The sequence below is a fragment of the Microcaecilia unicolor genome, chromosome 10 (genome assembly GCF_901765095.1).
Source record: "Microcaecilia unicolor chromosome 10, aMicUni1.1, whole genome shotgun sequence".
Lineage (NCBI taxonomy): Eukaryota > Metazoa > Chordata > Amphibia > Gymnophiona > Siphonopidae > Microcaecilia > Microcaecilia unicolor.
This window is the reverse complement of record NC_044040.1, coordinates 210197989-210222526: the sequence shown is the minus strand read 5'-3', so window position 1 is coordinate 210222526 and position 24538 is coordinate 210197989. Positions and strand designations below refer to the sequence as shown.

Below are 24538 nucleotides of genomic sequence, written 5' to 3'. Positions count from 1 at the left end.
GAGAACAGACCTCTTCTTCATGCTCCAGCCCCTCCCCTTCCAGGAAGCAGCAAGTCCATCTGCTGGCTGTCAGGGGTCACTGCAATTATTATAGACCTATAGTTTCAATTCCATTTTTTTGCTAAATGGACTGAAGGTCCTGTTACTCTACAATTAACACACTATCTGGAAAATAATTAGATTTTGTGTTCCTCCCAATCGGGATTTTGATCTTTCCACAGTACAGAAACGTTAGTTGGTTCAGTGATAGACAAAGTCATGTCTTGCCCCATCCTTGGCCACCTTTAAATCTAGACTGAAAGTCCACCTCTTTAACATTGCTTTTGACTCGTAACCACTTGTAACCACTTGCCTTCACCTACCCTCCTCTCCTCCTTCCCGTACACATTAATTGATTTGATTACTTTATTTTTTGTCTATTAGATTGTAAGCTCTTTGAGCAGGGACTGTCTTTCTTCTATGTTTGTGCAGCGCTGCGTACGCTTTGTACGTCTTGCCCATCCTTGGCCACCTTTAAATCTAGACTGAAAGCCCACCTCTTTAACATTGCTTTTGACTCGTAACCACTTGTAACCACTCGCCTCCACCTACCCTCCTCTCCTCCTTCCTGTACACATTAATTGATTTGATTTGCTTACTTTATTTATTTTTTGTCTATTAGATTGTAAGCTCTTTGAGCAGGGACTGTCTTTCTTCTATGTTTGTGCAGCGCTGCGTACACCTTGTAGCGCTATAGAAATGCTAAATAGTAGTAGTAGTAGTTATTAAGCGAGGGGAAGTGTGCAGTATTGTTACAATTCGATCTTTCATGGCATTTGACCTAGTGGATCATGGAATTTTGTTGCAGGTGCTTTAAAATATTGCAATTATTGGAAAAGTGCAGGACTCTTTAAGACTTTTTTGATCCGCTCTTATACAGTTAAAACAAAGGATGGCTTATCCTCCTTCTGGAACAACACATGTGGAGCCCCACAGGGTTCTCCACTGCCTTTCAATGTTTTCTTAAGATCCTTGGGTCTTTTGCTGCATAATAATAAATTTACACACTATATTTATGCAGATGACATTTCAGTCTTGATTCCGTTTGACTCTATTCCAGTGGTGTAGCCAGACTGCCAATTTGGGTGGGCCTGAACCCAAAGTGGTGGGCACAAAATTTTCTCTCTACCCCCCCCCCCCCCCCCCCAGCAAAATGTAGTCACACTCAGATGCATTTGTCACACAGGGTAAAGTGCTGTTCAGTGCATCAGATTTCAGACAATATATTTAATAGCCTAATCCTTTTCAGTGAGCTTTCAGAGGCCAAAACCTCCTGCCTCAGGTCAGTATAAATGCTGTTACGGTATCCTCTCCTGACCTAAGGAAGGAAGTATTGGTCTCTGAACTTTATTAAACACCATATTACTTTATCCTAAATTAAAAATAAAATTATTTTCTTTACCTTTGTTGTATGGCCATTTACTTTTTCTCATTGTGTTGCTCCCAGTCTCTAGATTCTGCTTTCCTTCGTTTTCGCTTAACTCTTCTGCCAGGGTTTCCTGGCCATTTGTCATTTTCTCTCCTTTTTCTTTGCTTTCTTCAATATTTTTCTGCCTCTCTCTGTGTCCAGATTTAATTCATTCTTACTATCCATTCTTTAATTTCCTTCATCTACTTATGGCTTTTCATCTTATTTCTCACCTTGTTCTCACCCATGCCCCTTCCTCTTATTCTCCAATCTTTCACTACTCCCCCTTTCCATGCAGCCTCTCCTCTTTCTCTCCCCATCCTTCCAGTGTCTCCCCTCTCTCTCCCCATCCTTCCAATAGTCTCCCCTCTTTCTTTCTTGCATCCTTCCATCCAGTGTCACTCGCTTTCTCCCTACCCTTCCATCCAGCATCTTCCCTCTTTCTCTCCACATCCTTCCATTTTCCCCTCTTTTCTCTGCCATCCTCCCATCTGTTTTCCCTCTTTCTCTGTCATCCTCCCATCTGTTTTCCCTCTTTCTCTCCCCATCCTTCCGTTTCCCCTCTTTCTCTGCCATCCCTCCCATCTGTTCTCCCTCTTTCTCTCGCCATCCTTCCATTTTCCTCTTTCTCCCCATCCTGCCATCTGTTTTCCCTCTTTCTCTCCCCATCCATCCGTTTCCCTCTTTCTCTGCCATCCTCCCATCTGTTTCCCTCTTTCTCTCCCCATCCTTCCGTTTTCCCTCTTTCTCTGCCATCCTCCCATCTGTTTTCCCTCTTTCTCTGCCATCCTCCCATCTGTTTTCCCTCTTTCTCTCCCCAATCCTTCCATTTCCCCTCTTTCTCTGCCATCCTCCCATCTGTTTTCCCTCTTTCTCTCCCCATCCTTCCGTTTTCCCTCTTTCTCTGCCATCCTCCCATCTGTTTTCCCTCTTTCTCTCCCCATCCTTCCGTTTCCCCTCTTTTCTGCCATCCTCCCATCTGTTTCCCTCTTTCTCTCGCCATCCTTCCATTTTCCCTCTTTCTCCCCATCCTGCCATCTGTTTTCCCTCTTTCTCTCCCATCCATCCGTTTCCCCTCTTTCCTCTGCCATCCTCCCCATCTGTGTTCCCTTTTCTCTCCCCATCCTTCCGTTTCCCTCTTTCTCTCTGCCATCCTCCCATCTGTTTTCCCGCTTTCTCTGCCATCCTCCCATCTGTTTTCCCTCTTCTCTCCCCCTCCTTCCGTTTCCCTCTTTCTCTGCCATCCTCCCCTCTGTTTTCCCTCTTTCTCTCCCCATCCTTCCGTTTTCCCTCTTTCTCTGCCATCCTCCCATCTGTTTTCCCTCTTCTCTCCCCATCTTCCGTTTTCCCTCTTTCTCTGCCATCCTCCCATCTGTTTTCCCCTCTTTCTCTGCCATCCTCCCATCTGTTTTCCCTCTTTCTCTCCCCATCCTTCCGTTTCCCCTCTTTCTCTGCATCCTCCCATCTGTTTTCCCTCCTTTCCTCTCCCCATCCTTCTGTTTCCCTCTTTCTCTGCCATCCTCCCATCTGTTTTTCCCTCTTTCTCTCCCCATCCTTCCATTTTCCCTCTTTCTCCCCAATCGTGCCATCCATTTTCCCTCTCCATTCAGGGCCCACCAGCCCCAGCTCCCATTGCCGGCCACTGCTGCTTTTCCTGATGAGCAGCAGTGGCCGGCGCTACAAAAAGAAGAAGCGCTCAGCTGACTGAGCTGAGCGCCAACGGGTCGCTAAGGAAGAGAAAAAATGTTTAAAAAAAAAATGCGGCACCGCAGGCAGCCTCAAGCATTGGCTGCTGGCTCTGCAGGCTCCTTCCCTCTTACGTCACTGCCCCTGCTTCGCTACAGGGGCAGTTGATGTAAGAGACGGGAGGAGCCTGCAGAGCCAGCAGCCAATGCTTCGAGGCTGCCTGCGGTGCCGCATTTTTTTTAAAACATTTTTTTCTCTTCCTTAGCGACCCGTTGGCGCTCAGGCTCAGTCAGCTGAGCGCTTCTTCTTTTTGTAGCGCCGGCCACTGCTGCTCATCAGGAAAAGCAGCAGTGGCCGGCAATGGGAGCTGGCGCTGGCACTGGGCGGGCCTGGACTGAAATTGGGTGGGGCCTGGGCCCACCCAGGCCCACCCATAGCTACGCCCCTGCTCTATTCCATCAACTGATTCCATATTAATTCACAATGCATGTCATTAATAAATAATCGGATGTTTTCTCATAAATTAAATTGAATACTGAGAAGACAAAAGGTATGTGTTTTGACATGCATCCAGAGAATATTCCAAAATCAAGTACCGTTAATTAAGCTACCTTTGAATTTTCTACAGTTATCAAAATATTAGGGGTGTTTATTCATAGTGCTCTAACCAATGAAAAATAGGTTCTCATTAGTGAAAAATGTTTTCTTCCTAATGAAAATGCTGTGATATATGTATGCAGCTATTTTGAACAAGATCAATTTAGAATCCTAGTTCAATCTCTCTTAATCTCTCAATTGGATTATTGTAATCTAGTGTACTTAGATTGTAGTAGAAGTCTAATGAGGAGACTGTAGACGATCAGAATACGGCACCTGACTATGTTTGGATTGTCTAAGGGGTCCTTTTACTAAGGCGCTTAAGGCACCTACGCATGTACAAGCGCGCGTCAAATCGGAACTCCCGCCTGGCTACCGTGCGCCCCAGGTGGTAATTCTATTTTTGACGCGTGTCCAAAACATGCAGTAGAAATTTTCTACTACGTGGCACTTACCCGGCGGTAACTGGCAGTGTACACACGCTGATGATTACCACCCGGTTAACGTGTGAGACCTTACCGCTAAGTCAATGGGTGGCGGTAAGGCTCATCCCGAAAATGGATGCACGCTGGTTTAACTTTGCCGCACGTCCATTTTCGGCCACAAACAAGGCATTTTTTTTACAGGCGCACTGAAAATGGACCTGCGCATGTCCAAAACACACGCCTACACCAATGCAGGCCATTTTTCAATGCGCCTTAGAAAAAGGGCCCCTATTACTTCTGGCTATTTAACATTATATTGGCTGCCTATTGAAGCCAGAATTCATTTCAAGCTGGCATGTTTTCTTTTTAAACTTTTATGTTGTCTGGCAATGGATTACTAATATCCTCATTTTATATTTACTTTTGCTTTGAGAACAAGACATACTGGTAAAGTGGGTTATTATTTCCATCGCCAAAAGGGAAAGAGAGTTTACATTTGTTAGAATTAGGTTTGGCCTGTCAAGAGGCAAGACTATGGGCTATGATTGCATCTATTTTTTCAGTCTTCTCAGTCTTACATCGATTTTAGGAAAAATATGAAAACTTTCTTGTTTCAGAAATATGTAATCCATCCTAAATGCTGAATTTATCATTTATTTTTGCTACATTTGTACCCTGCGCTTTCCCACTCATGGCAGGCTCAATGCGGCTTACATGGGGCAATGGAGGGTTAAGTGACTTGCCCAGAGTCACAAGGAGCTGCCTGTGCCTGAAGTGGGAATCGAACTCAGTTCCTCAGGACCAAAGTCCACCACCCTAACCACTAGGCCACTCCTCCACTGTTGCTACTATTTGAGATTCTACATGGAATCACTAGGAATGGCATTCCATGTAGAAGTCGACCCTTGCAGATCACCAATGTGGTCGCGCAGGCTGCTTCTGTGAGTCTGACGTCCTGCATGTACGTGCAGGACGTTAGACTCACAGAAACAGAAGCCTGCGCAGCCTTCTACATGGAATGTTGCTAGTGGAATAGCAACATTCCATGTAGAATCTCCAATAGTATCTATTTATTTTGTTACATTTGTACCCTGCGCTTTCCCACTCATGGCAGGCTCAATGCAGCTTACATGGGGCAATGGAGGGTTAAGGGTTAAGTGACTTGCCCAGAGTCACAAGGAGCTGCCTGTGCCTGAAGTGGGAATCAAACTCAGTTCCCCAGGACCAAAGTCCGCCACCCTAACCACTAGGCCACTCCTCCACTCCATTAACTGTTCTTCACTCTAGTTAAACACATTTTTTTACCCAACTGTTGAATTTATGATTAACTGTTCTTCTTTCCCGTTAAATAAAACTGGCTTCTTAAAATTGTAACCCGCTTAGAACTGTGGTACTAGCAGGATAGAAAAATGATTTACCATTACCATTTACATTACAAACATTTAGGGGCCCTTTTACTAAGCCGCATAAGCGTCTACGCGCTGCCAACATGCGCCAAAATGGAATTAATGCCCGACTACTGCGTGACTCTTGCGGTAATTTCATTTTTGGCGCGCATCTGATACGCGCATCTGAAAAATACTTTTTCTTTTTGGACGCACGTAACGGATGCGTGACAAGTGGCGTTTGATGTGCATAGGTCACTACTGCCTAGACGCTAGGTCAATGGCTGGCGGTAAGGTCTCAGACCCAAAATGGACGTGTGGCAATTTTTGATTTTGCCGCACATCCATTTTTGGCAAAAAAGAGAGGCTTTTTTCACAGGCGCGCTGAAAAATGGATCAGTGCACGCCCAAAACCCATGTCTACACTATCGCAAGCCATTTTTCAGCGCGCCTTTGTAAAAGGACCCCTTAATTAAAAACCCAACATGGCCAGATTTCAGCATATAGGTGTATGGACTCTATGAGGAGCACAGGCCACAAGGAGGGTGGGAATTAGACACTCGGGCTGAGATAACAACATGAATATGGGGAAAGAGGATGGATAAAACAGGAGCAGAAGACGAGGAAATCAGGGGAAAGAAGCAAAGGGCTGGAGCAAAAAAAAAGGGGGCGGGGCAGATGATGTGGCGGGTGTTTGATTGCCAGGCAGATCAGCACAGTAGCCACACATAATGAAGAGCTGTTGGTGAGTAGGGAAGTTGGGCTGAAGGAATAGAGACAGAGAAAAATGTAAGCAGATAAAGACCATATGGCCTGTCCAGTCTGCCCATCCATGCCATCTACTTATCACTGCCTTAGAGATCCTATGTACTTGTCCCAAGCTTCTTGAATTCAGATACTGTTTTCATCTCCACTACTTACACCAGAAGTCCGCTCCACAAATTCACCACCCTTTCCATGATGAAGTATTTGCTCAGGTTTCTTCTGAGTTTGTCCCCTTTTATCTTCATCCTCTGCCCCTTCGTTCCAGAGCTTCCATTCAATTGAAAGAGACTCGCCTCCTGTGCGTTTATGCCGTATAAGTTAAATGCCTCTATCATATCTCCCTCTCCTACTTTCTTCCAAAGTGGATTAGGGGCATAGTTTTAGGGAGAGGAGAAGGGGGATTTAAGACTGGGTTTAATTGCCCCTCCACATTTCTAGGAGTGACATTTTTCTCTGGGATATTTCTTTTGATACTAGTAAAAAAGCCCCGTTTCTGATGCAAATGAAACGGGGGCTAGCAAGGTTTTCTTCTGTGTGCATGTGGGAGTGTGTGTGTCCCTGCCCTCTGCCCTCGCTCCCTTCCCCTGTGCTGTCTGTCCCCTCCCCCTTGGAGTCGAGTCCTTCAGTGTTAAGTTTCTTGCTGTGCTGTTTGTGTTACAGAGATAGTGAGGCTTCTGCCCTCTCTCCTCTCCCCTCTGAGTCCTTCACTGTTACAGAGAGAGCGATTTGATTTCGTGCTTTGCTGTGTTTTCCTTCACTGTTTGTGTTACAGAGAGAGCGAGGGCGGGGCAGACACTCGTGGGGAAACCGGATATCTCTCCCCCTTCATGCTTCCGGCTGGAGGCTTCATTTAGAACGTTGGTGGTGCCTTTTATATATACTACTACTACTACTACTATTTAGCATTTCTATAGCGCTACAAGGCATACGCAGCGCTGCACAAACATAGAAGAAAGACAGTCCTGCTCAAAGAGCTTACAATCTAATAGACAAAAAATAAATAAAAGTAAGCAAATCAAATCAATTAATGTGGACGGGAAGGAAGAGAGGAGGTAGGTGGAGGCGAGTGGTTACAAGTGGTTACGAGTCAAAAGCAATGTTAAAAAGGTGGGTTTTCAGTCTAGATTTAAAGGTGGCCAAGGATGGGGCAAGACTTAGGGGCTCAGGAAGTTATTCCAGGCGTAGGGTGCAGCGAGACAGAAGGCGCGAAGTCTGGAGTTGGCAGTAGTGGAGAAGGGAACAGATAAGAAGGATTTATCCATGGAGCGGAGTGCACGGGAAGGGGTGTAGGGAAGGACGAGTGTGGAGAGATACTGGGGAGCAGCAGAGTGAATACATTTATAGGTTAGTAGAAGAAGTTTGAACAGGATGCGAAAACGGATAGGGAGCCAGTGAAGGGTCTTGAGGAGAGGGTAGTAGTATGAGTAAAGCGACCCTGGCGGAAGATGAGACGGGCAGCAGAGTTTTGAACCGACTGGAGAGGGGAGAGGTGACTAAGTGGGAGGCCAGCAAGAAGCAGATTGCAGTAGTCTAAACGAGAGGTGACAAGGGTGTGGATGAGGGTTTTGGTAGAGTGCTCGGAAAGAAAGGGGCAGATTTTACGGATGTTGTAAAGAAAGAAACGACAGGTCTTGGCAATCTGCTGGATATGAGCAGAGAAGGAGAGAGAAGAGTCAAAGATGACCCCAAGGTTTCGAGCTGAGGAGACAGGGAGAATGAGAGAGCCATCAACAGAAATAGAAAACGGGGGGAGCGGGGAGATGGGTTTGGGGGGGGGGGGGGGAAATGAGAAGCTCGATTTGGTCATATTAATTTCAGGTGGCGTTGAGACATCCAGACAGCGATGTCAGAAAAGCACGCTGAAACTTTGGTTTGGATGCAAGGTGAGATATCAGGGGTAGAAAGGTAGATTTGGGAGTCATCAGCATAGAGATGGTAGGAAAAGCCATATATATATAGAGATCAGTTTTGTGGTTCTCTCTATCTCTTGGTTTTTTTGTGATTTTTAGGAAACTGGAGCTCACAGCTTCCATTTCACTTCTGAGTTAAGGGTTCAAGGGGTAGGGGAGGGAGTGAAGGAAGAGAAGCGTGTTTCCAGAGAAATTCTTGATCACATATTTTTAGAGGGTTCCAGCAAGTATATCAATAATAGTGATGTGTGAATAATGCACTTGAAGGCCTGGCCATGGTATCTGTTTTTGTGGGAATGTAGGGTTCAGATGTTCTCTAGACAGCCAGGACGTTGGGCCATCCAGAGCTGAAGGGTGACACCACAGGCGTAGGTGTGTTGTGAGAATTGAGAAGGACAAAGGTAGGGGAGGAGGAGGGGTGCTGAGGGGCAGGGAGGAAAGTGAGAGAAGGGAGACAGAGGAAAATAGACAGAGGGACAGAACATGCTAGGGGATAGAAAAGTAAAGGAGAGAGAGAGTGCCGAGAAGGAAAAGGGAAAGGAAGAGGGTGAAAGAGGAAGTGAAAGAGGAAAGGGGAGAGGCTGGGAGCAAGGTAGAATGGCAGGGAGAAAGTGAGAGAGGGGGAGAGAGACAGAGAGAGAACAGACCGGAAAAGAGGAGGAGAGGGACAATGCCAGGGGGCAAGGGTGAATGTGAGGGGGGAGAGAAGAGAGAGAGATAGTGAGAGAGGAGAGAGAGAGAGAACAGACTGGAAAAGAGGAGGAGAGGGACAATGCCAGGGGGCAAGGGTGAATGTGAGGGGGGAGAGAAGAGAGAGAGAGAGAGAGAGAGAGAGAGAGAACAGACTGGAAAAGAGAAGGAGAGAGACAATGCCAGGGGGGAAGGGTGAATGTGAGGGGGGAGAGAAGACAGAGAAAGAGAGAGAGAGAGAGAGAGAACAGACTGGAAAAGAGGAGGAGAGGGACAATGCCAGGGGGCAAGGGTGAATGTGAGGGGGGAGAGAAGAGAGAGAGAGAGAGAGAGAGAGAGAAAGAGAGAGAGAAGCACTAGAGAACAGAGTGCCTGATTCATTTATTTCAAAATAATAAAATGGTAGCCAATGCTAAGGCTATCAAAAATGTTTTCTATTTGCTAATGTATTATACGTACAATTGGTATATATGGGTTGCCTGAAAGGTTTTCCTTTGGAGAATACGAATGCCACGATGATATCGTTGATCGTTGTTAGTATAAATAGTGTGGTTGTTTCATAATTTGCATAACCTTTGCTCTTTGATTGTTCATCCACACTGCTGCCGATAGATGCGTCTGTGAAATTGGCAAGGCTTCCATTGATCAAGCTGCACGCACTACAAAAGAACCACATAGCGTCAAGATTTCTTTGCACAACAAAACGTTTAGGTTACTATAGCAGTAAATCATGGATCACATGGGGGTTAATATTTAAAAGATTCACCCAATTAAGCTCAAGATCTAACAGGACAGATCTTAGCTTTAGAAGTTCCTGCACCAAAGACTGATTATAGTGGACTGGAACATTTCAGGGGCTCTCACTAGGAAGGATAAGAATGACTGTGGATCGTTCCTGCCAGGCCTACTCTAAACAACCAGGGGCTTAAAGGGAGGGTGAAGATCTTCAGGGGAGAGCTCTTTTTGAGGGGGATTTCTATGGGGAGGGGGTTATCTAGAGGAGGGTCTCTAGGGGAGAGGAGGTTCTTAGGGAAGTAGTATTTCAGAGGGTGTCTTCAGGGGTAGGGTGAAAGCACTCTTCCATTATGGTCACTTAGATGCGCCTGGCCCATAAAAAAACATAGCAGTTATTTTCCTTAATATGACGCATCTTGCAGTGTTCACTACAAGCTGCATCATTTGATTTGCATAATAATGAGGTATTTTGCATGCTTTGCATCTCCTTATTATGTTCGTTGCAGCTGTCTGGATCTTGCCATGCCAAGGTAAGTGGAATCAGCGTTTTAGCCATCGTGCTGTGGCTTTTTTCGGATTGTGGCTGAAACAATAAACTTTAATGTGGTATCTATGCCATTCTCCAATAAAAACTCATCTCTAGTGCATGTAATGTGGGAAGCTACAAGCAGTTCAGTGGCGTTTCTCAATGAGAGCTGTATGTAGGGTAATGGCCTTTCCTCTGGAAGCTGAATGGATTTTTTCAAAGGAAGCATAATGTTGAGTAATGGAGTTTCCCATAGGAAGTTGCAGCTAGGTTAATGGACTTCAAAGAATGATTGAATATTTTAACACCCAACAGAAAGGACTTAACAAGGGTCTGGGGTTCCTAGCCCATTATAAACCATAAAACTGTATTTCTCTGTTGATCACCCCACCCCTCACCTATCCACACCCATCCTGTTAGAATATCAATGATATGCTTTGATGTCCCCATGCATACCTCCTACCCACCCCCACCCTCCACCCTGTCAGACTGTCATAGTAATGCTTGAATGTTTTCACTTATATACACTGTCAGCTAGCACATTTGCTTATTTCCGATCTGACGAAGAAGGGCAACCTTCGAAAGCTAATCAAGAAATGTATTAAGTTATGTCCAATAAAAAAGGTATCATCTTATTTTCTTTTCCATGTTTTATTTGTTTGATTCTATTGATAACCTTAAGAGTGGACTAACACGGCTACCACACTCCTCTACTTAAGATTCTACATGGAATGTTGCTACTATTGGAGATTCTACATGGAATGTTGCTATTCCACTAGCAACATTTCATGTAGAAGGCTGCGCAGGCTTCTGTTTCTGTGAGTCTGACGTCCTGCATGTACGTGCAGGATGTCAGACTCACAGAAGCAGAAGCCTGCGCGGCCGCATTGGTGATCTGCAAGGGCCGACTTCTAGTGGAATAGCAACATTCCATGTAGAATCTCAAATAGTAGCAACAGTGGAGGAGTGGCCTAGTGGTTAGGGTGGTGGACTTTGGTCCTGGGGAACTGGGTTCGATTCCCACTGCAGGCACAGGCAGCTCCTTGTGACTCTGGGCAAGTCACTAACCCTCCATTGCCCCAGGTACAAATAAGTACCTGTATATAATATGTAAGTCCCATTGAGCCTGCAATGAGTGGGAAAGCGTGGGGTACAAATGTAACAGCAACATGGAATGTTGCTACTATGGAGATTCTAGATGGAATGTTGCTACTATTACTATTTGAGATTCTACATGGAATGTTAATGTTGCTATTCCACTAGCCTAAAGAGAATCCACATACAGTGGAGAACTCAATAGATCCCACGGGTAGTGAAAGGAAAAATAAAAAGGTGGAAAAAAAGGTCAGGCTATCCAAAGGATGGAACCAAATGTTTTTTATAAAAACAAAGTTTATTAATCCTTAAACGAATGAATGATATAATAATAGCACATTAAAATTGACTCGACACAAACGTTGTGTTTCGGCCAAAAGGCCTACATCAGGAGTCTATAAAACATAAACAAACGATAAATAAATGAGTAAATTAATAAATAAATTAAACATATAAGAATATTAAAATGAAAAATGTTAAAAATATTGAAATAAAAAATGTTAAAAGAATTAGACTGAAAGAGGAACGTATATAGATTGTCAAAAAATTATATATTATACAACACAGAATTATACTGAAAGGAGAACATATATAGATTATTAAAAACATATTATTGCCACAAATAAAATTATATAATCAATGCCACAAATAAAATAATAAATAAAATTATATAAATTTGAAGCTTATTAAAAACTATACATTTAAATGACCTTTATAAGGAAAAAACATATATATAAATATATATACATACATGGGAGTAAGAGGTAATATATTAAATGACTTTTGCAAAAAAACAAATATATGTATATACCTACATGGGAATAAGAAATTAAGTGAAAAAAACTGACCTTATTAGTCAAATTGAGATTAAGATTGTAAATTCAAAAGTAATCTCGTAACGCAGCTAAAAGATTCCAAAGATCTGTAAGTAAGATCTTAGCAATGGTCTGTAGAAAACAAAGAAAATTTAGATGGAAAAATAAACCATATAGAAGTATGAGTAAACATTTATGAAAAATAATAGACATGTATGGCTATTAGGTAACACTAAACAGTCTTGATTAGACAAACGAAAAAACTTAATGAGACAAACGAAAAGAACGAAAAAAACGAAAAAAACTTTTAATGTGACTTGCCTAATCGAACCTTTATAACATGGTTCGGGATTAAAACATTACAGTAACCCAAAATGTATAAAGGTAGTTAAAACGTGGCAAAAATTATTATATAGAAATAGCCATTGGGACACACCGGATAATATAATTAGATAGAAAAAGAAAGAAAAAGAAAGTCTATGATCTGCCTATTGAACCGTTATGCAGACCTGCTCCGGGGTTGAAACATACCAGGAAGCTCAAACCATAACATTGGCTGCAAATACATTGAAAAAGAACCTCCATATTTTATGTTATAAAACTCCACATTATATAAGTGATAATAAAAAAAGTGTGTGGCAAAACACGGCGGTGTGAAAGCCGCGAACCGCATGTATTAAAAAGAGAAAAGAGCTCAAGTCACATACCTTAAGAAGACCGTTATGTGAATGGACCGTCTGGCGTGGTGATCTCAAAGTAAATAATAAGGGAAAACCTAAATTCCATGGCAGTTTAAGTAACAAAAAGGCGCGAAAAAAACTAGCAAGTCATGGATGACGCTGGTGCCAGCTGATTGCTCTACAGTCATCCATACGTTTATCGTGCGTAAGAACGTCATTGCGTGAAGAAGTGAAATAAACGAAAGGAAAAAGATCGCTCTACAGTCATTCATGCGTCTATCGTACGTAAGAACGTCATTACGTGAAAAGGTGAAATAACCACTATTTAGCCGTCCAAGCATCTCGCATGCGTGAGTTAGACAATGTAAGTCAATTGAATGGATGAAAATGCTGTGAAACATCATAGAAATAAATGTGAGAGAGATTAAATGAAATATATACATATATAACAAAGATAAAAATAAGGAAAAAGGGTGAATATATTTTTTGAATAAATGAATTTAGAATTAGTACTATGTCCCATGTATGTATAGAAATATGATAAATCATAAGGATAATAAATGCATAGGATGTTGTATAATATCAAAAACAATGGATGGCAAAATATAAATGATATCATGACAAACGTAATATGTGGCAAAATAAATGATATCATATAAAAGAAAGCATGATATACAATAAATATGTGGACACAAACATAAAAAATGTGCACAAGATAATAATTCAATTGTGGCTAAACAATATTGAATATGAAATGAAACCAAATGTTGTACATTGTGTATAAATATTATAATTAAAAACTATATAAATGAGAAAATATAATAATAATACCATATCTATATTTACATTAATAAAACATAGGCAATGACTGAATTAAAGAAGGTGTTCAAGCTAAAATTAGAGAGGTGTTCAGACTATAAAAATGGATGAAAGTCTATTTCATGTTTAGGCCATTGGGACTAAGGGTATTAAGATCATAGATTAATCTTTGTTCTTCCTGTAGTATAAGTTTATCAAGGTCACCTCCCCTCCATTTGTTATTAAATGTTAAACACAAGATACTTAATGTCTGCTATGGTATGATTAGTCGTATGCCAGTGTTGAACTAGAGGTGCAGATTGGATGTTCCTAGATATGCAGCTTCTATGTTCAATGATGCGTGTTTTAATGGATCTAACAGTTTTGCCCACGTATAACAAAGAGCATGGGCATTGAATGATATAAATAACCTGAGAAGTATTGCAATTTGAAGAATGTTTTAACACAAAAGATTTATTGGTGATAGGATGAATGAAACAAGTGGTCTCCATGCATAGGTCACATACACTACATCGTCCACATCTTCTATGTCCTAAATAGAGGCTATCTAAAGGATCCCTTATATCTGGCAAAGTAGAAGGGACTAAATATTCTTTTAAATTTCTGTTTCTTGAATATGCGATTACTAAATCTTTGTTATTGAAGCAATCAAGGCCCTCCAAGATATGCCAGTGTTTGCGTATAGATTTGGCAATGTGCTTAGATAAAAAAGAATACTTGAGTGTACATACAATATCTGGGTTCTTTTTTGTCGGTTGGGTTGAAGCAGTTCTTCACGATTCTGGGCTAATGCTTTGTATATCCAGCTTCAATATGTTTCTGAGGATACCCTCTAGCGAAAATCTATTGCTCATGGATGCAGCTTGTATATTGAATTCCTCAAAATCTGTGCAAATCCGGCGAAGACGGAGAAACTGACATAAGGGTAGATTACTTTTCAATTTGGGGTTATGATAGCTGGAATAATGCAGAAAAGTATTCCGGTCAGTAGGTTTCTTATATATGGTTGTGTTGAATAAATAATCATCTTTCCGAATAGTGAGGTCCAAAAAATTGATCTGGTGATTATTGTAGTCAGACTTGAATTTGAGATTAGGGTCCTGGGCATTGATCCAGTCAAAAAAGAAAGTAGAGTATCTTCACTTCCTTGCCATAGAATGAAATGTCATCTATGTATCGACGATAGATCTTAATATGTTCTTTGAATGGGTGTGATGTCAAATGTTGTTTTTCAAAATCTCCGACATAAAGATTGGCTATGTCGGGAGCCATACTTGAGCCCATGGCTGTGCCTTTAATTTGTTGATAAAAATTCCTTTCAAAACCAAAATAATTGTGTCAGTGCAATAGTTGCACATGTCAAAATCAAATGATTTGGAATGCGTCTGTGTGTAGATCTGTCTTGTAATGTATTTTCAATAATTCTGAGAGCCTCCAACTGCGGAATATTAGTGTATAATGATTCTATGTCCATGGTGACAAGTATAGTGTCTATAAGTGGACCCTCATAATCCTGCAAGATGTTTATCATATGAGTAGTATCTTGAATAAATGATGGTATTAACGGTACAAACGGTCTCAAGAAAAATCAACAAATATGGACAAGGGTTCTAATATTGATCCATTGCCTGAAATAATTGGTCTCCCAGGAGGGTTAATGAGTGATTTATGTATTTTTGGCAATACATAGATGGTTGGAATAGTTGGGTGTAAGACTTGTAGAAAGTCCTTCTCTTTCTGTGTAATAAAACCCATCCTGGATGCAATATCGATAAGTTCTTTAATGTCCTTTTGTATGTCCATCGTGGGATCCTTATCCAGAGGCACATAAAACTCGCGATCATTCAATTGCCTCTTGATTTCATTAATGTAATCGGTCCTGTTAATGATCACAATTCCTCCACCTTTATCGGCGGGTTTGATGACAATGTCGTGATTGTTTGCTAATTCTCTGATAACCCGATGTTCAGTTGTACTGATGTTGTAGTGTCGTGGTTTTTTGTTCCTTTCAAATTTCTTAATATCTTTTTCTACGCATGAATGGAACGCTGTTATCAGAGGGTGTAATTGTCCTGGAGGCATCCATGTTGATGGTTTCTTGACCACCGATACATCCTGGTAAGGAGTGATGGATTTAGAAAATGTTTGTATGATTTGTAGTTTACGTTGGAATTTGAAAAGATCAACACGTGTGTTGAAAGCATTGTATCCAGCTGTGGGTACAAATGATAACCCTTTCTTAAGAATACTTTCTTCAACCTCTGATAAGTCATGACTGGATAAATTAAAAATGGGAGTAGATTCTTCTAATCTCGGTAGGGAAATCGATTGTTGGATTGATCCCTGGTTGGTACCGCTGGAATGGACCGGGTCTTCCTCTTCCTCTTCCTCTTCCTCTTTGGCTTCTGTTTTCTACAGACCATTGCTAAGATCTTACTTACAGATCTTTGGAATCTTTTAGCTGCGTTACGAGATTACTTTTGAATTTACAGTTTTTTCACTTAATTTCTTATTCCCATGTAGGTATATACATATATTTGTTTTTTTGCAAAAGTCATTTAATATATTACCTCTTACTCCCATGTATGTATATATATTTATATATATGTTTTTCCTTATAAAGGTCATTTAAATGTATAGTTTTTAATAAGCTTCAAATTTATATAATTTTATTTATTATTTGTGGCATTGATTATATAATTTTATTTGTGGCAATAATATGTTTTTAATAATCTATATATGTTCTCCTTTCAGTATAATTCTGTGTTGTATAATATATAATTTTTTGACAATCTATATACGTTCCTCTTTCAGTCTAATTCTTTTAACATTTTTATTTCAATATTTTAACATTTTCATTTTAATATTCTTATATGTTTAATTTATTATTAATTTACTCATTTATTTATCGTTTGTTTATGTTTTATAGACTCCTGATGTAGGCCTTTTGGCCGAAACACAACGTTTGTGTCGAGTCAATTTTAATGTGCTATTATTATATCATTCATTCGTTTAAGGATTAATAAACTTGTTTTTTTATAAAAAACATTTGGTTCCATCCTTTGGATAGCCTGACCTTTTTTCCCACCTTTTTTATTTTTCCTTTCACTACCCGTGGGATCTATTGAGTTCTCCACTGTATGTGGATTCTCTTTAGTCTATAGCACCGGGACTCTGTCATGGCATTCCAAAGCTGGACCAATGTTTTAAGTTTTAGTGATGATCATTTAAACCAACTGTTACAACAATTGGATCAGGAAGAGGAACATTATTCACCACCAGAAATATCATTGATGCAACAATGGTTGGATATCGTCAATACCAAGAAGAATATTGTCAGGAATGAATTGCATTTTTTTACCATGCTCAATTATTGTAAAAGTAGGCGTATTCCTAGAGGACTGAGAATTTCAAAAGCACCCACCATGTTTTTGGACAATCAGGACTTTTAAACAAGTGGTGTGCTATTTTAAATAAATGTAGTTTGGATCTTATGATCCTTATTGCAGAAGCTTCACAGGCAAAGAGTAAAGCCCTTAAAGATACGTTGTCACTAAATTAGATGTTTTACATTCTCAGGATCCTCACTTTGATGAGATAATTAAAGATGTAGACATTAAAATAGCTAAATTTAGGAATGACACGAAAGAAACTAAGAATAGCAAATTCAGAAGAGATGAGTTGGATTATAAAAAGGAATCAGTATATCCATTCTCCAAAGCTAAACCATATTTTACCAGCAACAATAAGTCTAAAAACATTCATGCCCCAAGGTCACAAAACAATACTAGATACATTCCATCTACAGAAGCAATAGAACACCATCAAATTGAACATAGACATAAGCGGATTAGGAGTGATTCTTGTGACCTTTATACCTCCCCTTTAGGTAGTCCTTGTTCCCGTCCCCATCATCTGGGTCACTCCAGACATTCGTCAGCACATGACACCCTCCAGTACAGCGACAAGAATTTCAATCAGTATCCCGTACTAATCTTTTTTTAGAAGAGCTATGGAAGAAGGATACCAATCCTGCACCACAAAGAATGTTTCAAAACAGGTCATTCCAAAGAGGAAGAGGAAGAGGAAGAGGAAGACCCGGTCCATTCCAGCGGTACCAACACAGGGATCAATCCAACAATCGATTTCCCTACCGAGATTAGAAGAATCTACTCCCATTTTTAATTTATCCAGTCATGACTTATCAGAGGTTGAAGAAAGTATTCTTAAGAAAGGGTTATCATTTGTACCCACAGCTGGATACAATGCTTTCAACACACGTGTTGATCTTTTCAAATTCCAACGTAAACTACAAATCATACAAACATTTTCTAAATCCATCACTCCTTACCAGGATGTATCGGTGGTCAAGAAACCATCAACATGGATGCCTCCAGGACAATTACACCCTCTGATAACAGCGTTCCATTCATGCGTAGAAAAAGATATTAAGAAATTTGAAAGGAACAAAAAACCACGACACTACAACATCAGTACAACTGAACATCGGGTTATCAGAGAATTAGCAAACAATCACGACATTGTCATCAAACCCGCCGATAAAGGTGGAGGAATTGTGATCATTAACAGGACCGATTACATTAATGAAATCAAGAGGCAATTGAATGATCGCGAGTTTTATGTGCCTCTGGATAAGGATCCCACGATGGACATACAAAAGGACATTAAAGAACTTATCGATATTGCATCCAGGATGGGTTTTATTACACAGAAAGAGAAGGACTTTCTACAAGTCTTACACCCAACTATTCCAACCATCTATGTATTGCCAAAAATACATAAATCACTCATTAACCCTCCTGGGAGACCAATTATTTCAGGCAATGGATCAATATTAGAACCCTTGTCCATATTTGTTGATTTTCTTGAGACCGTTTGTACCGTTAATACCATCATTTATTCAAGATACTACTCATATGATAAACATCTTGCAGGATTATGAGGGTCCACTTATAGACACTATACTTGTCACCATGGACATAGAATCATTATACACTAATATTCCGCAGTTGGAGGCTCTCAGAATTATTGAAAATACATTACAAGACAGATCTACACACAGACGCATTCCAAATCATTTGATTTTGACATGTGCAACTATTGCACTGACACAAAATTATTTTGGTTTTGAAAGGAATTTTTATCAACAAATTAAAGGCACAGCCATGGGCTCAAGTATGGCTCCCGACATAGCCAATCTTTATGTCGGAGATTTTGAAAAACAACATTTGACATCACACCCATTCAAAGAACATATTAAGATCTATCGTCGATACATAGATGACATTTCATTCTATGGCAAGGAAGTGAAGATACTCTACTTTCTTTTTTTGACTGGATCAATGCCCAGGACCCTAATCTCAAATTCAAGTCTGACTACAATAATCACCAGATCAATTTTTGGACCTCACTATTCGGAAAGATGATTATTTATTCAACACAACCATATATAAGAAACCTACTGACCGGAATACTTTTCTGCATTATTCCAGCTATCATAACCCCAAATTGAAAAGTAATCTACCCTTATGTCAGTTTCTCCGTCTTCCGGATTTGCACAGATTTTGAGGAATTCAATATACAAGCTGCATCCACATGAGCGATTTTTCGCTAGAGGGTATCCTCAGAAACATATTGAAGCTGGATATACCAAAGCATTAGCCCAGAATCGTGAAGAACTGCTTCAACCCAACCGACAAAAGAAGAACCCAGATATTGTATGTACACTCAAGTATTCTTTTTTATCTAAGCACATTGCCAAATCTATACGCAAACACTGGCATATCTTGGAGGGCCTTGATTGCTTCAATAACAAAGATTTAGTAATCGCATATTCAAGAAACAGAAATTTAAAAGAATATTTAGTCCCTTCTACTTTGCCAGATATAAGGGATCCTTTAGATAGCCTCTATTTAGGACATAGAAGATGTGGACGATGTAGTGTATGTGACCTATGCATGGAGACCACTTGTTTCATTCATCCTATCACCAATAAATCTTTTGTGTTAAAACATTCTTCAAATTGCAATACTTCTCAGGTTATTTATATCATTCAATGCCCATGCTCTTTGTTATACGTGGGCAAAACTGTTAGATCCATTAAAACACGCATCATTGAACATAGAAGCTGCATATCTAGGAACATCCAATCTGCACCTCTAGTTCAACACTGGCATACGACTAATCATACCATAGCAGACATCAAGTATCTTGTGTTTAAGACATTTAATAACAAATGGAGGGGAGGTGACCTTGATAAACTTATACTACAGGAAGAACAAAGATTAATCTATGATCTTAATACCCTTAGTCCCAATGGCCTAAACAATGAATAGACTTTCGTCCATTTTTATAGTCTGAACACCTCTCTAATTTTAGCTTGAACACCTTCTTTAATTCAGTCATTGCCTATGTTTTATTAATGTAAATATAGATATGGTATATTATTATTATTTTCTCATTTATAGTTTTTCTAATTATAATATTTATACACAATGTACAAACATTTGGTTTCATTTCATATTCAATATTGTTTAGCCACAATTGAATTATTATCTTGTGCACATTTTTTATGTTTGTGTCCACATATTTATTGTATATCATGCTTTCTTTTATATGATATCATTTATTTTGCCACATATTGTATATCATGCTTTCTTTTATATGATATCATTTATTTTGCCACATATTACGTTTGTCATGATATCATTTATATTTTGCCATCCATTGTTTTTGATATTATACAACATCCTATGCATTTATTATCCTTATTGATTTTATCATATTTCTATACATACATGGGACATAGTACTAATTCTAAATTCATTTATTCAAAAAATATATTCACCCTTTTTCCTTATTTTTATCTTTGTTATATATGTATATATTTCATTTAATCTCTCTCACATTTATTTCTATGATGTTTCACAGCATTTTCATCCATTCAATTGACTTACATTGTCTAACTCACGCATGCGAGATGCTTGGACGGCTAAATAGTATGGTTATTTCACCTTTTCACGTAATGACGTTCTTACGTACGATAGACGCATGAATGACTGTAGAGCGATCTTTTTCCTTTCGTTTATTTCACTTCTTCACGCAATGACGTTCTTACGCACGATAAACGTATGGATGACTGTAGAGCAATCAGCTGGTACCAGCGTCATCCATGACTTGCTAGTTTTTTTCGCGCCTTTTTTGTTACTTAAACTGCCATGGAATTTAGGTTTTCCCTTATTATTTACTTTGAGATCACCACGCCAGACGGTCCATTCACATAACGGTCTTTCTTAAGGTATGTGACTTGAGCTCTTTTCTCTTTTTTAATACATGCGGTTCGCGGCTTTCACACCGCCGCGTTTTGCCACACATTTTTTTATTATCACTTATATAATGTGGAGTTTTATAACATAAAATATGGAGGTTCTTTTTCAATGTATTTGCAGCCAATGTTATGGTTTGAGCTTCCTGGATGTTTCAACCCCGGAGCAGGTCTGCATAACGGTTCAATAGGCAGATCATAGACTTTCTTTTTCTTTCTTTTTCTATCTAATTATATTATCCGGTGTGTCCCAATGGCTATTTCTATATAATAATTTTTGCCACGTTTTAACTACCTTTTTTTATAACATTTTGGGTTACTGTATGTTTTAATCCCGAACCAGTGTTATAAAGGTTCGATTAGGCAAGTCACATTAAAAAGTTTTTTTCGTTTTTTTCGTTCTTTTCGTTTGTCTCATTAAGTTTTTTCGTTTGTCTAATCAAGACTGTTTAGTGTTACCTAATAGCCATACATGTCTATTATTTTTCATAAATGTTTACTCATACTTCTATATGGTTTATTTTTCCATCTAAATTTTCTTTGTTTTCTACAGACCATTGCTAAGATCTTACTTACAGATCTTTGGAATCTTTTAGCTGCGTTACGAGATTACTTTTGAATTTACAATCTTAATCTCAATTTGACTAATAAGGTCAGTTTTTTTCACTTAATTTCTTATTCCCATGTAGGTATATACATATATTTGTTTTTTGCAAAAGTCATTTAATATATTACCTCTTACTCCCATGTATGTATATATTTATATATATGTTTTTTCCTTATAAAGGTCATTTAAATGTATAGTTTTTAATAAGCTTCAATTTATATAATTTTATTTATTATTTTATTTGTGGCATTGATTATATAATTTTATTTGTGGCAATAATATGTTTTTAATAATCTATATATGTTCTCCTTTCAGTATAATTCTGTGTTGTATAATATATAATTTTTTGACAATCTATATACGTTCCTCTTTCAGTCTAATTCTTTTAATTTTTTATTTCAATATTTTTAACATTTTTCATTTTAATATTCTTATATGTTTAATTTTATTAATTTACTCATTTATTTATCGTTTGTTTATGTTTTATAGACTCCTGATGTAGGCCTTTTGGCCGAAACACAACGTTTGTGTCGAGTCAATTTTAATGTGTATTATTATATCATTCATTCGTTTAAGGATTAATAAACTTTGTTTTTTTATAAAAAACATTTGGTTCCATCCTTTGGATAGCCTGACCTTTTTTTCCCACCTTTTTTATTTTTGCTATTCCACTAGCAACATTCCATGTAGAAGCCTGCCCTTGCAGATCAGCAACGCGGCCGCGCAGGCTTCTGTTTCTGTGAGTCTGATGTCCTGCACGTACGTGCAGGACATCAGACTCACAGAAACAGAAGCCTGCGTGGCCACATTGAGTGGCCTAGTGGTTAAAGTGGTGGACTTTGGTCCTGGGGAACTGGGTTTGATTCCCACTGCAGGCACAGGCAGCTCCTTGTGACTCTGGGCAAGTCACCTAACCCTTCATTGCCCCAGGTACAAATAAGTACCTGTATATGTAAGCTGCATTGAGCCTGCCATGAGTGGGAAAGCGCGGGGTACAAATGTAACTAAAAAAAAAAAGTTGTAGGTAGAGTAATTAGGTTTCCAGTTGCCATCTGCACTGCTTTGTATCTGCACTTGAGTGACTCATTTCAGTACAATTTCATGCAAATGTGTGACTTGATTTGGGCATATGAGAAGGCAGTGACTGAGTTTACCTAAAGTTCTCAGTGGAGTACCAGGGCTGCTGTTGAACCAGGACAAAGCCGCATGTCTGACACGCTAAACTGAAGAAGACATTAAGAATTACAGAAAGCATCAAGGGGGGCGAAACCAACTGTGCCAAGGGTCTGTAGGGCGCCAGCTTCGGATAAGCACCATTCAAGGTCACTGGAAAAACAAAAGAAGAAAACTTTTTCTTACACAACTGCCTCTGCTCACATCTAGGGAAATGCATAAGTTGGTATAATTTGCTGTAATTCATTATCTTTTCTCTAGTATTACTCATATCGTGCATGCAGGCCTATGTAATTTACAGATGCAGTGAGCAGAGATAGGGATTCTATATATGACACCTAAAACTTTTGTGTGGAAAACATTTTCGCCTAAGCGTATTCTATAAGCGGTGCATAGATTTAGGCAGAGTATATAGAATACGCTTAGTTGACACCCTAGTGCCTAAGTCTATATGCCTCCATTACATCAACGAAAACATGGCGTAAATCCCAGCGTGTAGTTTTAGGCACAGAGGGCCATATTCTATAACAGTGCGCTCACGAAATGCCCATTTCCCCACCTATAACCACACCCCTTTTTGCCTGTGTGCATTAAAATTTAGGTGCAGTGTATTACAGAATACACTTAGTGATTTGCATGCATAAATTCTAATTATTGTCCATTGGTGCTCATTATTACTTGTTAAGTGCTGTTAACAACGCTGATTGACTTGTGAAGCCAATCAATTTACACATGTTGTTACAGGATACGCTTGGATTTCTGCGCAGAACGCTAGGCGCACTGCATAGAATCTGGAGCATAAAGCATACACTGAGGGATGAGGGCTCAACTCTTCCTCACTGCACCTTGCCAGCTCACAATGCTGGGTATGTGCTATTGCCCACGGCGGTGCTCGTGGATCTCAAAACGTTTGGGCTTCTTTTTACATTATCTTCTTAGATCTCTTCTGTGAAATTCTGCTGTGTGATGCACAATCAAATATCTCTGTTGCCAGTCTGGGTATCTTTTCAGAGAAATGAAAATAGAAGCGCTAGAGGGGTAGCTGTGTAAGATGATGCCACCTTTTAGATGATCTGATGCCACTCGGTAAGAACCTACTACTACTTATCATTTCTATAGCGCTACTAGACGTTCGCAGAGCTGTGCACTGTACATGAAGAGACAGTCCCTGCTCGACAATCTAATTAGGACAGACAAACAGGGCAAATAAGAGATAAGGGAATATTAAGGCGAGGATGATAAAATAAGGATACTGAACAAGTGAATAAGGGTTAGGAGTTAAAAGCAGCATCAAAAAGGTGGGCTTTTAGCTTAGATTTGAAGACGGCCAGAGATGGAGCTTGACGTGGACTTCAGAAATTGCTCCAAGGTGCATAGCTCCCTTACCTTGTGTGCTGAGCCCCCCCCAAAACCCACTCCCCGGAACTGTACATCACTACCATAGCCCTTAGGGATGAAGGGGGGTACCTAGATGTGGGTACAGTGGGTTTGTGGTGGGTTTTGGAGGGCTCACATTTACCACCACAAGTTTAACAGGTAGGGGGGGATGGGCCTGGGTCCGCCTGCCTGAAGTGCACTGCAGTACCCTCTAAAACTGCTCCAGGGACCTGCATACTGCTGTCATGGAGCTGGGTATGATATTTGAAGCTGACATAGAGGCTGGAAAAATATTTTTAAAGTTTTTTTAGGGTGGGAGGGGGTTAGTGACCACTGGGGGATTAGGGGGAGGTCATCCCCGATTCCCTCCGGTGGTCATCTGGTCATTTAGGGCACATTTTTGTGGCTTGGTCATAAAAAAAGGACCAAGTAAAGTCGGCCAAGTGTTCATCAGGGACACC

General features: G+C 39.9%; 1 pseudogene; it reads right to left on the bottom strand.

The window, feature by feature from the left end:
- Positions 1-24538, bottom strand: part of LOC115478383 — a 93795-nt pseudogene that overhangs the window by 9577 nt on the left and 59680 nt on the right.